This window comes from Varroa jacobsoni, unplaced genomic scaffold (genome assembly GCF_002532875.2).
Source record: "Varroa jacobsoni isolate VJ856 unplaced genomic scaffold, vjacob_1.0 scaffold_356, whole genome shotgun sequence".
Classification (NCBI taxonomy): domain Eukaryota; kingdom Metazoa; phylum Arthropoda; class Arachnida; order Mesostigmata; family Varroidae; genus Varroa; species Varroa jacobsoni.
The window spans coordinates 29,259-40,727 of record NW_019213258.1 but is presented as its reverse complement, the minus strand read 5'-3'; the positions used below and the strand labels follow the sequence as shown (position 1 = coordinate 40,727).

General features: G+C 40.1%; 1 long non-coding RNA gene across 1 annotated transcript; it reads right to left on the bottom strand.

Annotated features, from left to right (window-relative positions):
* Positions 1-4,359: 4,359 nt before the first annotated feature.
* Positions 4,360-7,395, bottom strand: LOC147753601 (uncharacterized). The gene is made up of 3 exons (XR_015310693.1): positions 7,307-7,395; positions 6,208-6,287; positions 4,360-4,658 (listed from the first exon to the last, which is right to left on the bottom strand). It is a non-coding gene; the product is annotated as an uncharacterized LOC147753601 (long non-coding RNA).
* Between the last annotated feature and the right edge of the window lie 4,074 nt (positions 7,396-11,469).

Here is an 11,469-nt window from a genome sequence, read left to right as displayed (position 1 = left end):
TGAGAGTCATGCCGCGCGTTTTCCAATTCTATTCGCAGACCTTTTTCTTCGGGGAAAGAGTAGACGAAGTGTGGAAAGCGGGCTCGGTGGAGAGGGGCGACATAATCAGAGAGGGAAATGTTGACGAAGGACTTGCCTCGACAGGCCTGCAGAAGAAGCCTTGCAAATCCTGTCAGGCGATGACTGGAAACGTATATGATAGATGCACATGTGGGAGTAGCGTGACAATAGCAACCATGACTATCGTCAACTTAAGACCTTTTGGACAGAAGCAAATTAAATCATTAATAATTTTTAATACACTGGTGTTGTTTATTGCACACTTTCTGCGTTGTACTTTCTATAACGTAGAGATCAAGAACCGAGGAGCCTGGTACAGCTTGTCTGAAAGCAACTTGAACGTAGTCTTATAACTTCTCCTTCGACAGATCTCTTCGTTATTTCAATCGCTATAAATGATACTTACCCCCAGCCGAACGCGGTCAAATCAATCAATTGGGATAACATCTCAAATTAGCCTGAAGTATATGTAAAAATATCACATTTTAGGAGGATATTAGACGCGTCGTCAGAAGGTCGTTGAGATACTCCTGCGTAAAATATCAGGAGTTCTGCCGTTCGAATTTCGTTACAAGGCCAATACGACAAATATAAAAATGCACATAGATTTAGCGAACTTATAGTGCATTCCCTATCAGAGAACAAATCCAAAAAAAGCTTCTTAGCACGGACATGTCGATTTGTGTCGTCCCGGCCTGAAGCGCAGGGCTGAATAGTGGCCATATGAAGTATTTGAATACCTTTCATGTATGTGTTTCATTTACAATTGTTCGTGATTCATACGAGTGCGCAGGTAGCAAGGCAACAGTTAGCCTTCGGCTTAAGCCTCCAATGAACGTAGTAAGTGTACGGGACGGACGATCCCGCGCGGTAGCCTTCTGCAAATGACCACATAGTTTATGCGCATTTCTGCTCTCTGACGTCTTGTAGTAAATGTTGATCCTTTATAAGCGGGAAGCAGCTCTCAGAACAGTTATCTGATACTTTTCTCCTGCGACGCTCCATGTTTTCTAAAACATTAGTTGAGCTATTGATTCTCTGCATGTTTGGAAATCCGTTGACATGTGTCACGCTAGAGATCGCCTGAGTTCTCGACATTCAATCTACTCAATGCAGACTATAAGGACGTACTTGGATTCATAAAATAGACTAAGGTTCCTTCCCTTTAGGGGAAAAAAACATGCTAAAAAGCTAGATTAACTGAAAACATGTAATAGAACGCGCTCACCCATCATGTATATAATGTACGATGGACAATCCCAATGTAACACATGTTATCGCATGTCGCACATGATATACTAAAAACAGATCTTCCGGAAAGTAGTACTCGAAAACTATTTGCATCATTCTAGTCCTGTTCGACAATTGATCATTGTCAAATTCCTGTCCTATCAGTAGGCACAGGAAACTTCGGGCGGCTCGATACATAAAATCTAATTACCTGTATGCATGCTGAAAAAATAACCGCCTAATATTTTATGAATTTAGGTCAAGCAAGTATTTAAATCCTCAAGATACTAAAATTTCTGAAAATCTACACCGCGATTACGCCGAGGGATCAACGAGTGGTGCTAACTCTCGAGTTGTAAACAATCCGGTTCAGAGCGACAGCTAATCGTTGCCGATTTTAACGAGGAAAATCTGAGCAGAAGTATGAAAACTTCAAGGACTTTGTCAAACTTAGACAATCCGCTTGAATAGGCCTTGTTCACAGATTGTCTATTTGACCCAATCTCGAATTGCAGCACAATGAATTTCGTATCGCAAATGCACTCCTCGAGATGTTATCATTTGTATTGGCAGAGCTGCTGTTAAATTTAGTCTCAGTCAATTTTCTCAAGCGATCTATTACACAGTCATCTATGTATCTGTATATAAGACCTATTCTATTGGTACTGAAGTTCGATTTATTTTCATGAAAGAAAAAACGTAGTGACTGATCAGTGCTTGATTTATGGAAAGGACGAGCGACTTGATAACGACATACGCAACGAGGCTCGAAGCGCATTGTTAAACTTTCTCGGTGTCCTATACTCCATTGTCTCATTAACCGAAGAAAAAAAAAGCATCAAGCTGATAAATAAGCAGGATAAACATCAGACTACCAACTTATGATAAGGCTAGTTTATTAAACCTCATTGGCAGGTGGATTACAGTGGATCAAGCAGTAAGGTCTTATGGCATGTCTAGATAAAGATTGTCCAGTTGGTCATAAACCGAAACCAAACCAGCAGGTAGTGAATCGGATTTTCCTTTCGTTTTAAGAACGAGCGTGTCGTGAAATCACTCTGGGAAGGCTATTTCTATAGTTACGCATAGATACCTTTTTAGGCCTTTCGTCAGCCGCTGTGAATGGACACGCACAGATCTCCTCACAGCAGTAAACTGTAGACGATGATAATTCAACAAAGCATACTATACTATATAACGGGCTACAGAATAGCTGGGTAGACAGTATAATAAATATAAAAATGGAGCCTGGCTGCAAATCATACTGAAAGCATTGACTTAAGATATTTCCTCTAGAAACAGTTTGTTATGGATAGGCCTGTGCAGTATTGAAAACTGTTACGTCAGCAAGTAGGCTGCTCGATATCGATCAGGGAGCTAAGTAATCGCATATGAGATCCATATGAATCAGCAGAACCTATGCTATGTACAGTCATTAAAAGAGGAAGCTTATCGCGTCCTAAAGAGGCCAAATTTCAATAGAGCGGAACGAACACGGAAAATGTATGACACAATTTTAGCTTGTCGACTTCGTACGAGCTACAAATAACTTATCTGTCCCACCAGCATCGGGACTTCCTTTCTTGTGTCGCTTGTTCTTCGGTGCGATATACAAACTACTGCTCTGCAAGCCATTACGTTGAAAAGTATTTAATACTATAGCAAAAATCGATTTTAAAGATTTTGGTTAGAAAAAAAACTAGGTCGGACAAATAGACAATTGGACAACGAATATTTGTCGACACAATCTGTGATTTAGTTGCCCATTGAGGGGTACGTTGTCAACACAGTAAACGCCAAAAGCAATATGTTGTCGCCTCCTAGATCTTCCCTTAGCCATCAATAACTGAATAATATATTGAAACTTGCTTCATTTTTGCCTGCATAAACAAAATTCTCAATATATCTGAAAGTGACCTATCAGGGCGTACTGTACACTTTTAGGCATTATTTTTCTAGGCTTATCTCGTAATGAACGTACGTGAGCATTCGAATCATTTTAACGATATTTATCGTGAAGTCGTACAAGTTGGGTACTTCACAGTCAATTACAACAACTGACTTTTGTAAATGTTTTGAAGCATATATTCAATGACTGTTTCAAACTGTTTTAAAATTGTGTGTTCATATTGTTACAATGCTGGTATTATCTTAAAACTTTTAGCCAAAATTAGGAATATATGGTGAAATGGGTCATGGAGCAGTAGTGAAAATTTAAATTTTCACTTATCCTGTTTACGTATTCGGTTGTCGTTCGGCCGTATTTTATATGTCGTGGTCCGTAGTTCTAGCAACGTAAGTTGCGTATGTAAAATTAAATACGTCTTGATTGATACATGGAGCATTTTATTACACAATATGTAACCCGAATAGTTTCCGAAGATGCTGAAGTTTGCTTTATTTTCGTCCGTTGTCTTGCAGGGATTTGACGAATAAAAGAACAGAACATTGCAGTTCAATGGGACAAAAGACAATGTTCGAATATTTGCCAGATGGTCCTCATACACGGTAGTCCCTATGTCCGTATCCCCACCTACATGACCCAGACCAGATAAAACTACATAACTTTTGTAATGTTCTATAAATCTACATCCGCGGAGGTCAGATACTGTGCACTTCGCCACTGAAATTCTATGAGCTAATTTATACTGAGCTGAGTGACACGACTTCATGCCTTGTCCTAAAATATCGACAGGGAGCATCTAATGGGGGCCTTAACTTACTCTCTGTGAGCGTTAGTACTGGAAAAATGAGAAAGCTCATGTATTCAAATACCCTAAATATATCTCCATTAGCCAAACGCTCCGAAGTGATAGGGGTCCAAGACACACAGTAATAAAGATATAAAAAGAAAGACAAACTCGTAGATGATAGACATTTTTTTGGCACGATTGGTCTCAATTGATTGATGTATATATTCTTTTCGTTGACGAAAGTCGATTAAACGAATTTAGGAAAGCAGCCCGTTATTTATTTTGATATCATAGGTCATATAGCATCTCAAATTTTTACTTGCGCAATCGTACTTCTACCGAGACATCTACACACAATCAAATTGTTGCGTCCAGCAATCCGTACTCCCATAACACTTTATGGAGACCGGCGGGACAAACACTGCTTGAATCACCGGTCATGGCCGTGCAACGTACGACGATCCACGCCCATGAACATGCGGAACGTGCGCGTGCAATGTCGTGAGTGAAATAACACTTTCAACAATAAATTTACAATAACTCACGAAAGCTGCGTATATTGATTGCGCGTGGTAACTTGTGAAAATTTTGCTGATAAGACATATCAGTTAATTGGTCCCATCAAAAGGCGAATGGCTTGAGTCTCCGGAGGAGTGCGTCGAGCGGCCGCAAAGGCTACAATGGGGTAAGAAGTAGCGAGCGACCGCGCTTGTCAGAGCTTTCTCGAAGGTACACTGTTAATTGAATTTCTATCTTCTATTTCGAAATTTACTATCTATGATTAAAACTGTCCTGTATTTTTTTAAATTATGAACATTATCAGTGTACAACGATGTATAATACTTAGTTCTTTACTGATCAGCCTAGAACTATTTACTGAAGTTTTTCTAGGCTGGTCGTCCTAACAATGACATTGAACGAAGACAAAACTAATTAACATTATGTATTATATTCAGTTGAAGTTTACGTTCGGAGGCAATGTGAAAACCCTTTTGATCGTGCAATAATGACGCAGTGTAGAAATACATTACACACATAACCTGGCGGACGAAATTTTTCTCACGACATATACGATTTGGGTGGTTTGTAGAATTATGGCTGCTTAAAACAGTTGCCTAAACGTGAAAATTGCGAGCCGAAAGGGGGGTCGTCAGGCTGCTGCGCGGGGGGAGGAGGTACCATATATAGGCTATGGAAATGGTGATGGCAGAGAAAGCGATTACGCGCATAGCTACCGTTCGGGTGGAATACATCTGCATCAAACTAGCCCATCTGATCTGTGTGACTTCGTCCGACTCCTCGGTACATACATAAGAACAGACGGTGGCAGCTAAGGCAATCAAGAACTGTGCCAAGTGGGACTGCCGAATAGAAACAGAACGGAAAAAATTGTTCAAAAATGAGTGCCAACTATAACCCAGGCATTTTGCCACTACGACCTTAGTTGTTGACCCAATCAGTCATCAAGTATTCGGCCAGAAGATTTATTTTAGGCTATCAGCAACACATGCGGCCTTGACTAACCAATCGTGATGTACTTAAGGACAAAGGCAGAATGAATCGATGCTCAGAGTATAAAATCAATAGGTAAACAACTCGTATATTAGTTCAGTTTGTGCCTTGGGAAACTGACGTGGCATGGTCAATTTACCCTGCAGATCCTCTGGTAGACCGTGTTCCTCTGGCAATAGTTTTCGCGATGTAATACTATGTTATCGGTATGGGCGACGATAGTTAGGAAGCAGGTGACGTGAATAGCAAATTATAGTAAATGCTTTTGTGCTATCGACAATACATTTGCAGACAGTCTTCGAATTTAAGTACAGAACATTATGTGATTTCATTTACCATATAAATCCGGCCAATAGGAGAAAGCTATCTGAAAATAGCTGACGATGACAGGTAATATACGTGTTTCGAAAGAGATTCAATCCGCCCAAGTATAATGCCCTGCAGAAAACGGCGTGAAATAGAAGATGTTGAGCGACGTTCTTGCTATATCTAAGACGTACACCTTAGAGGGAAGGAAGAACTTTCTTCTTTTTTAATTCACTTGGCCAAAAGCTACGGCAAGGCCTTATATATATATAACTCCAACCAACGTCAACTCTAACAAAGTATATTCAGTACAGAAGAACAGTGCAGGATCTGGGCAACCTATCAACTAAATACCTAACGAAAATAATTAATTACTGTCTACTGCCATAGAGTTGTCTGTACTTACTTGCGATCAAATGTTCACCAACAACGACGCTATAAGCTCGATCTGCTGTCTCGTGCGGTTAACTTGAAAATTGCATGAGTCTAAAATTGTAAAAAAGGCCAGGTAGCATTTTTTTTTGTCTTCGACGTAACTACGTATCTACCGTAGACCGGGGGTCCAATTTTATACTGCGAATGATTCATCTTGATCTAACGACACTCATGAAGCACGCTCACTATAGCAGTGAGAGGAAAAAAAAACTGAAGATAGGGTTTGCATTTTTCCGTACGTGTTAAGTGACATTCTTTAATATATGCATATTATTGAGTACAAAAATAAAAGTATTAATAATTAATTTGTTATATTCAGGTGCTACATTTGATCTCTGTACAACTTGAACACCCACAGTAAGTTGGGTGTGCATTCAGTTTTATTACACTTTGTTATTGAATTGAATGCCCCTTTTGTCATCCAGCAGTTTCATGTAAAACTGCAGTGTACCACATTTGTGCATGTGAGGCAATGTGACGTTGTCACTAAACCCCAGGTACATTTAGTTCAAATTACAATGTGCTAATGGAAGTCTGTGGTTTTTTTAATTTATTTTTTATTTACTCAGTTTATCGAACAATATATATAAAAAGAATCGGTTTTTTGACAGTGGATATTTAAATATATGCTGCAAGCCTTGCCAGTCGTATAGAAATCGGCAATTTATTCTAATAATTCATGATCAAGAAATTATGTAGATGGCTTTAAATTTTTTGCATCTGTTATTACCTAAACGATGGCATTCAGTACATTTTTCCATTGGCTTACGACTGTGTACGGTGAAAATAAGAAAAAAAGGTCGTAGATAAACTCGGATTGCTCAATTCGAAACAGAGTTAAAGAGGAAGAAAACTATGCACCGAATAAACTTTTAATCGTATTAACTGTCGGACTCCCTTCTTTCAGTGACATGCCCCTCTCAAACTATATGGAGCAAAACGTTTGCGCTGGACCATTTGATTTGAACGATTATGATCTCAGCTAACCCTTTTTGAGGCTAGGTAACTAAGTGGATAACTGAATTATCTAGAATTGAAAGCCTAAGCAGCGTTTGATGATAGCTAATTACCGTCAAGCGGAGATTAGTCCAGTGTTAGTTGAAATTGGGCGGTCAATCATTTGGCACCCCCTTAACGAAGTGGGCACGTTGGTTTTGCATTGAAGCTTTGTCATATAATCGGCAATTTGAGGTATGGTTCAATTCAAATACGCATGCGCTAGACGGTCTGCTCATGGCTCGAATACGCAATGTCGCACTTAACGGTCAGTAGCATTAGGGGTACCGTCACAGGTCACCATACCAGTATACTTAGAGTAATACCACACGAAGACATGCAGCTGGGGAACAACACAAAAGAAGTATCTGAGTGCATGCCAGGTAAGTTCGTTACTAGCGTAGCGTTCTATAAGGCTTCTACCGCTTATCTACATAGATCCACTCGGCCCTGCAGTATTTTGTGGCTCAATTTAAATCATTTATACACGTAACAGTAGCAACATATAAAAATCATGATAGATAGATAGAGAACTTTGGACCAAACACTGACCTATCCGAATTCATTTGGCGTGTGGGCGAAAATTGTTTTTATTTAGCATATTATTACATGAGAAAAAGCTACGCCAGTTTAGCGATAGCGGTCCCAATTACAGCCCATGGACAAACAGCAAACCTCAGTGTAGAAAGGAAACTTCGTAAGTCGAATGTTTAGTGTCACTTATTTTTCAAAATTTGATTTCCACACGCAATATGTGCAATACTTGTTGCCTGTCTCAAGGGTTTCTACACCAAGACCGATGTCAGTCTTTTACCTAAAGGACCCTTTTCCACCAGAAGTGAAGTTCCAAACAGTTTCACATTTAGTTGCTAGGTGTGCTGGGCTGGGCTGGGCTGACCTAGGAATAGTGAGACGTCCTTGTAAGGCTCGTTCGTCTCGAAATGAACTGCGAAACAAACTAAGACTTGCCGCCACTTTCATTTGGTAGATTTCCGGAACTTCCATTGCAGCACAAGGAAATGCCAAAGGCGCGAATCGTGAGAAAAAAGCGGCCGCTGTAGCATGACGCTAAATGTTGGTACGAGAGATAGCAGGGCTCTAGGATCTGCTCGTCACATTCGTGAGCGCCGACACTATCTCGCGTGGACAAATGGTTAACATTGCATACGGAGATAACTATGCGAGCTGGTTTTAATGCCTCAGTCAGCACTGATATACGTGTAACTGAGAAAATTAGAAGGGTATCCGGTATGCGATTTTGCGTAACAGTACGGGAGAAGATTCAAAAGTGACTGAGAGCCAAGCTCATTCAGTGTAAGCAAAATCGTTAGAAAAATTGCAGTTGTTTGTATACACATCCTACAAATGCATTAAATTCTATGCTTTGTTACTTCATCAGAAAAACACAATTCAAATCATTGCGTAAATTAAAGATGTCGTCTATGCACGAGTTCAGGCACAAACTATAATTGTCTCAAGCCCTGCGTGATCCCAAAAAGACGCTGTCATAAAGAAAACTAAGATTGTGCATATTTTTTAACAGCAACAATGAATCGTTTCCAGGATATTTTAATTCTAAAATATGTACTCCACTGTTTATCCTACATCTATCATGACTATGACCCTTTAATGCCAACAGTTGCTAGTGAACTAGAAAGTAACCTTCACGTCCATTATGTTCCTTCTTGCGCTATTTATCCATGCTGCTAACCTATAATAGACACAATTACTGCAAGGCACTTACTAGCTTTGTGGGCTATTGTATATCTAAGTGTTTATTTGTAATCAAAATCGATTGAATAGGTACCGTATTGTTGCTGACGTAGTGTCCTGTTTCTCTTCGTTCTTTCTCTTTCTTTGGGCAGCGCGAAAGATGCTTATAGAATGAAAAGAGCAGGCCTTTTAGCTCAGCCTGTTTTTAAACGGTAGCCGACACAACTATCTTTCCCTTCATTCTTCAATGACTTCATTGCCGGTGTTTAGCTATCTATTAGAAACCACCATACGTATAAGCAGTAGCAGGAGTCGCCGCCATGAAAGCTGGGCTGGCCGTAGTTAGATGTGGTTTCTTCCACATTACGTTCCATAATGCAGGGTTAGACCTTTGGCATGAGATTGAAATGACGGAAAACAGAAGAGCTCAGTTCGTGAGTGCAGGAGATCAGCGATGCCATGGCGTGGCCTGAGTAGCAGAGTATATTTGTTAGTCTGTCCATTGGTTAGGTCGGAGTCTGACTGGCAATAGAAGGCAATAGACTGGCTTTGCCGAAGATGGACGGCCTGGCAGTTATACTTTATAGATAGACGTGTCTGGAGTGTGCGTGAAAGAGAAAGACAAAGATCGAGCATTGGGCGGGGCTAGTAGAAGCCGTTGCAACTGCTTCCATCTTCTTATTTTTTCTACTCGTTTGATTGCTGCTGCTAGACGTGTCCTTTTCTCAGTGTTGCTGTTAACTTACTCCTGTGACGAGGGCATATCCTGACCACGGCTTTCGCCACCACAATGGCCGGCACCGCCGCTGCGGGCCGATGATTGTGACGTCCACGAAGACCGCTTTGTTCTTGGATAATGACTTGGTCATTAGCATCGACTAGCCAGTGACCAATAGGCAGGACATGAAGCGAGTCTGGACCCATGGCTGATAGCTTCAAACAGCTTCCCCTTTTCGAATAAAAAAGAAGAGGGATAGTGCAGACAGGGGTAGCTGAGACGGTTCTTGCGGCGCGACCGCATTCACACCGGTCTTCTCGCGGCACGCACTCGAGCGAAGAACGGCATTTGATATACGGATGAGGCAGGGTCCGTCCCAGGCGTACTACTAGTCATTCAGTCGTCTGGAACTAACAAAGTTTGGATGTAAATGCCCAATACGCTATCAGGCATTGTCTACGTACCATAAGTTATAGTAATATGCCATGTCTGGGCAGTCATATTGTCCGACTTTCAATGCGTTCAACTACGTATAGATGATGAACACTGTACATTATGGAATGCCTATGACTATGCCCCCTACTATTCGATTTCTAGATCGGCATTGCTTAATGGAATATGCCGGTAGTCAAAAACTATACAGACGTATTTTGCTATGCTTGATATTCTATTAGAGATGGATGTGCCAGATCGAAGAAGACTGTAAACATATTCGGACGAACACGCTCTCGTTTGGTATTGTGATATGCCCGATATTTCTATTTCTATTTTATTTTATTGCCAACTTATGAACTCAGCCCTTGGCTAATCAATTTTTAGCAATTACATAAATAATATCGCTCATAGATTATAGCTTCTGGCCAACCCGAGTATCATTTCATGTCCGACGCGAAACCAATCAATTGATTGTCTCCCTTAAAAACATGTAGCCACCGACAATATCGTTTAATTTTCATCGCAATATTTTTTGTTTGATAACAGTACTTGTTGCTTTATCAAACATTATTTATACTTGTTGGGTCATCCCTCCTTGAGGATATATTATCAATTTTTTTCTCCTATATGGTAAATATGAATAGACACAAGCAAAATTTTTGGGTATTTGAGAGTGGTATAATTTATCGAATCATAGTCATGTTTGAACCGTTGAATGTTGTGCTAATCCTCACGGCTTTTCACGATAAAGCGTACTTGCCTAATCTGTGTCAACCCCTATTATAAAAAGACAACTTCCACTCATAAATTTTAAAAACTTCGGCTAACGTAAAGATCGTAGTTAAAAACGTAGAGCCCGTCGAATTTAGTTTTTTTTATCAGAAAATGTAATCGTCTGCTATTCAGTAATCGAAAGTAGATATTACATATGATAGGTGGTTCGTGTTATTTAAATAAGGCGGGGTTTCGTCTAATTTTCTATAATTGCAGTCACGTGATGCTGATGTAGGCTTCTGCCCTTGTTATTAAACCCTTGGTACTAACTTTTTTTTATGAAGAATTAAGCGTTATGCATTTAGCTAGCAAATGTGCCATCCAAAATGGCTTTTTATCTTTAAAAGATATCCGAATGCCCTACCTTTCGCTAAAATGTGCTTGTTCCCTGTGTCCAGCAACGTGGTTGGCGGCTGCGTCGCTTGGGAAAAAAACTATACATTAGCTTTCGGGTCTCTACGTTATATAGGTTACCGCTTTAGATACATAGCGCGTTTAAGGGGAGCTTCATAATGCCCATTATTGGATGTATATCTCCTAAAGAATTTTTAATTAAATTGCAAATGAATATAGGCTTTTAGTTCACTTAATGCCAAA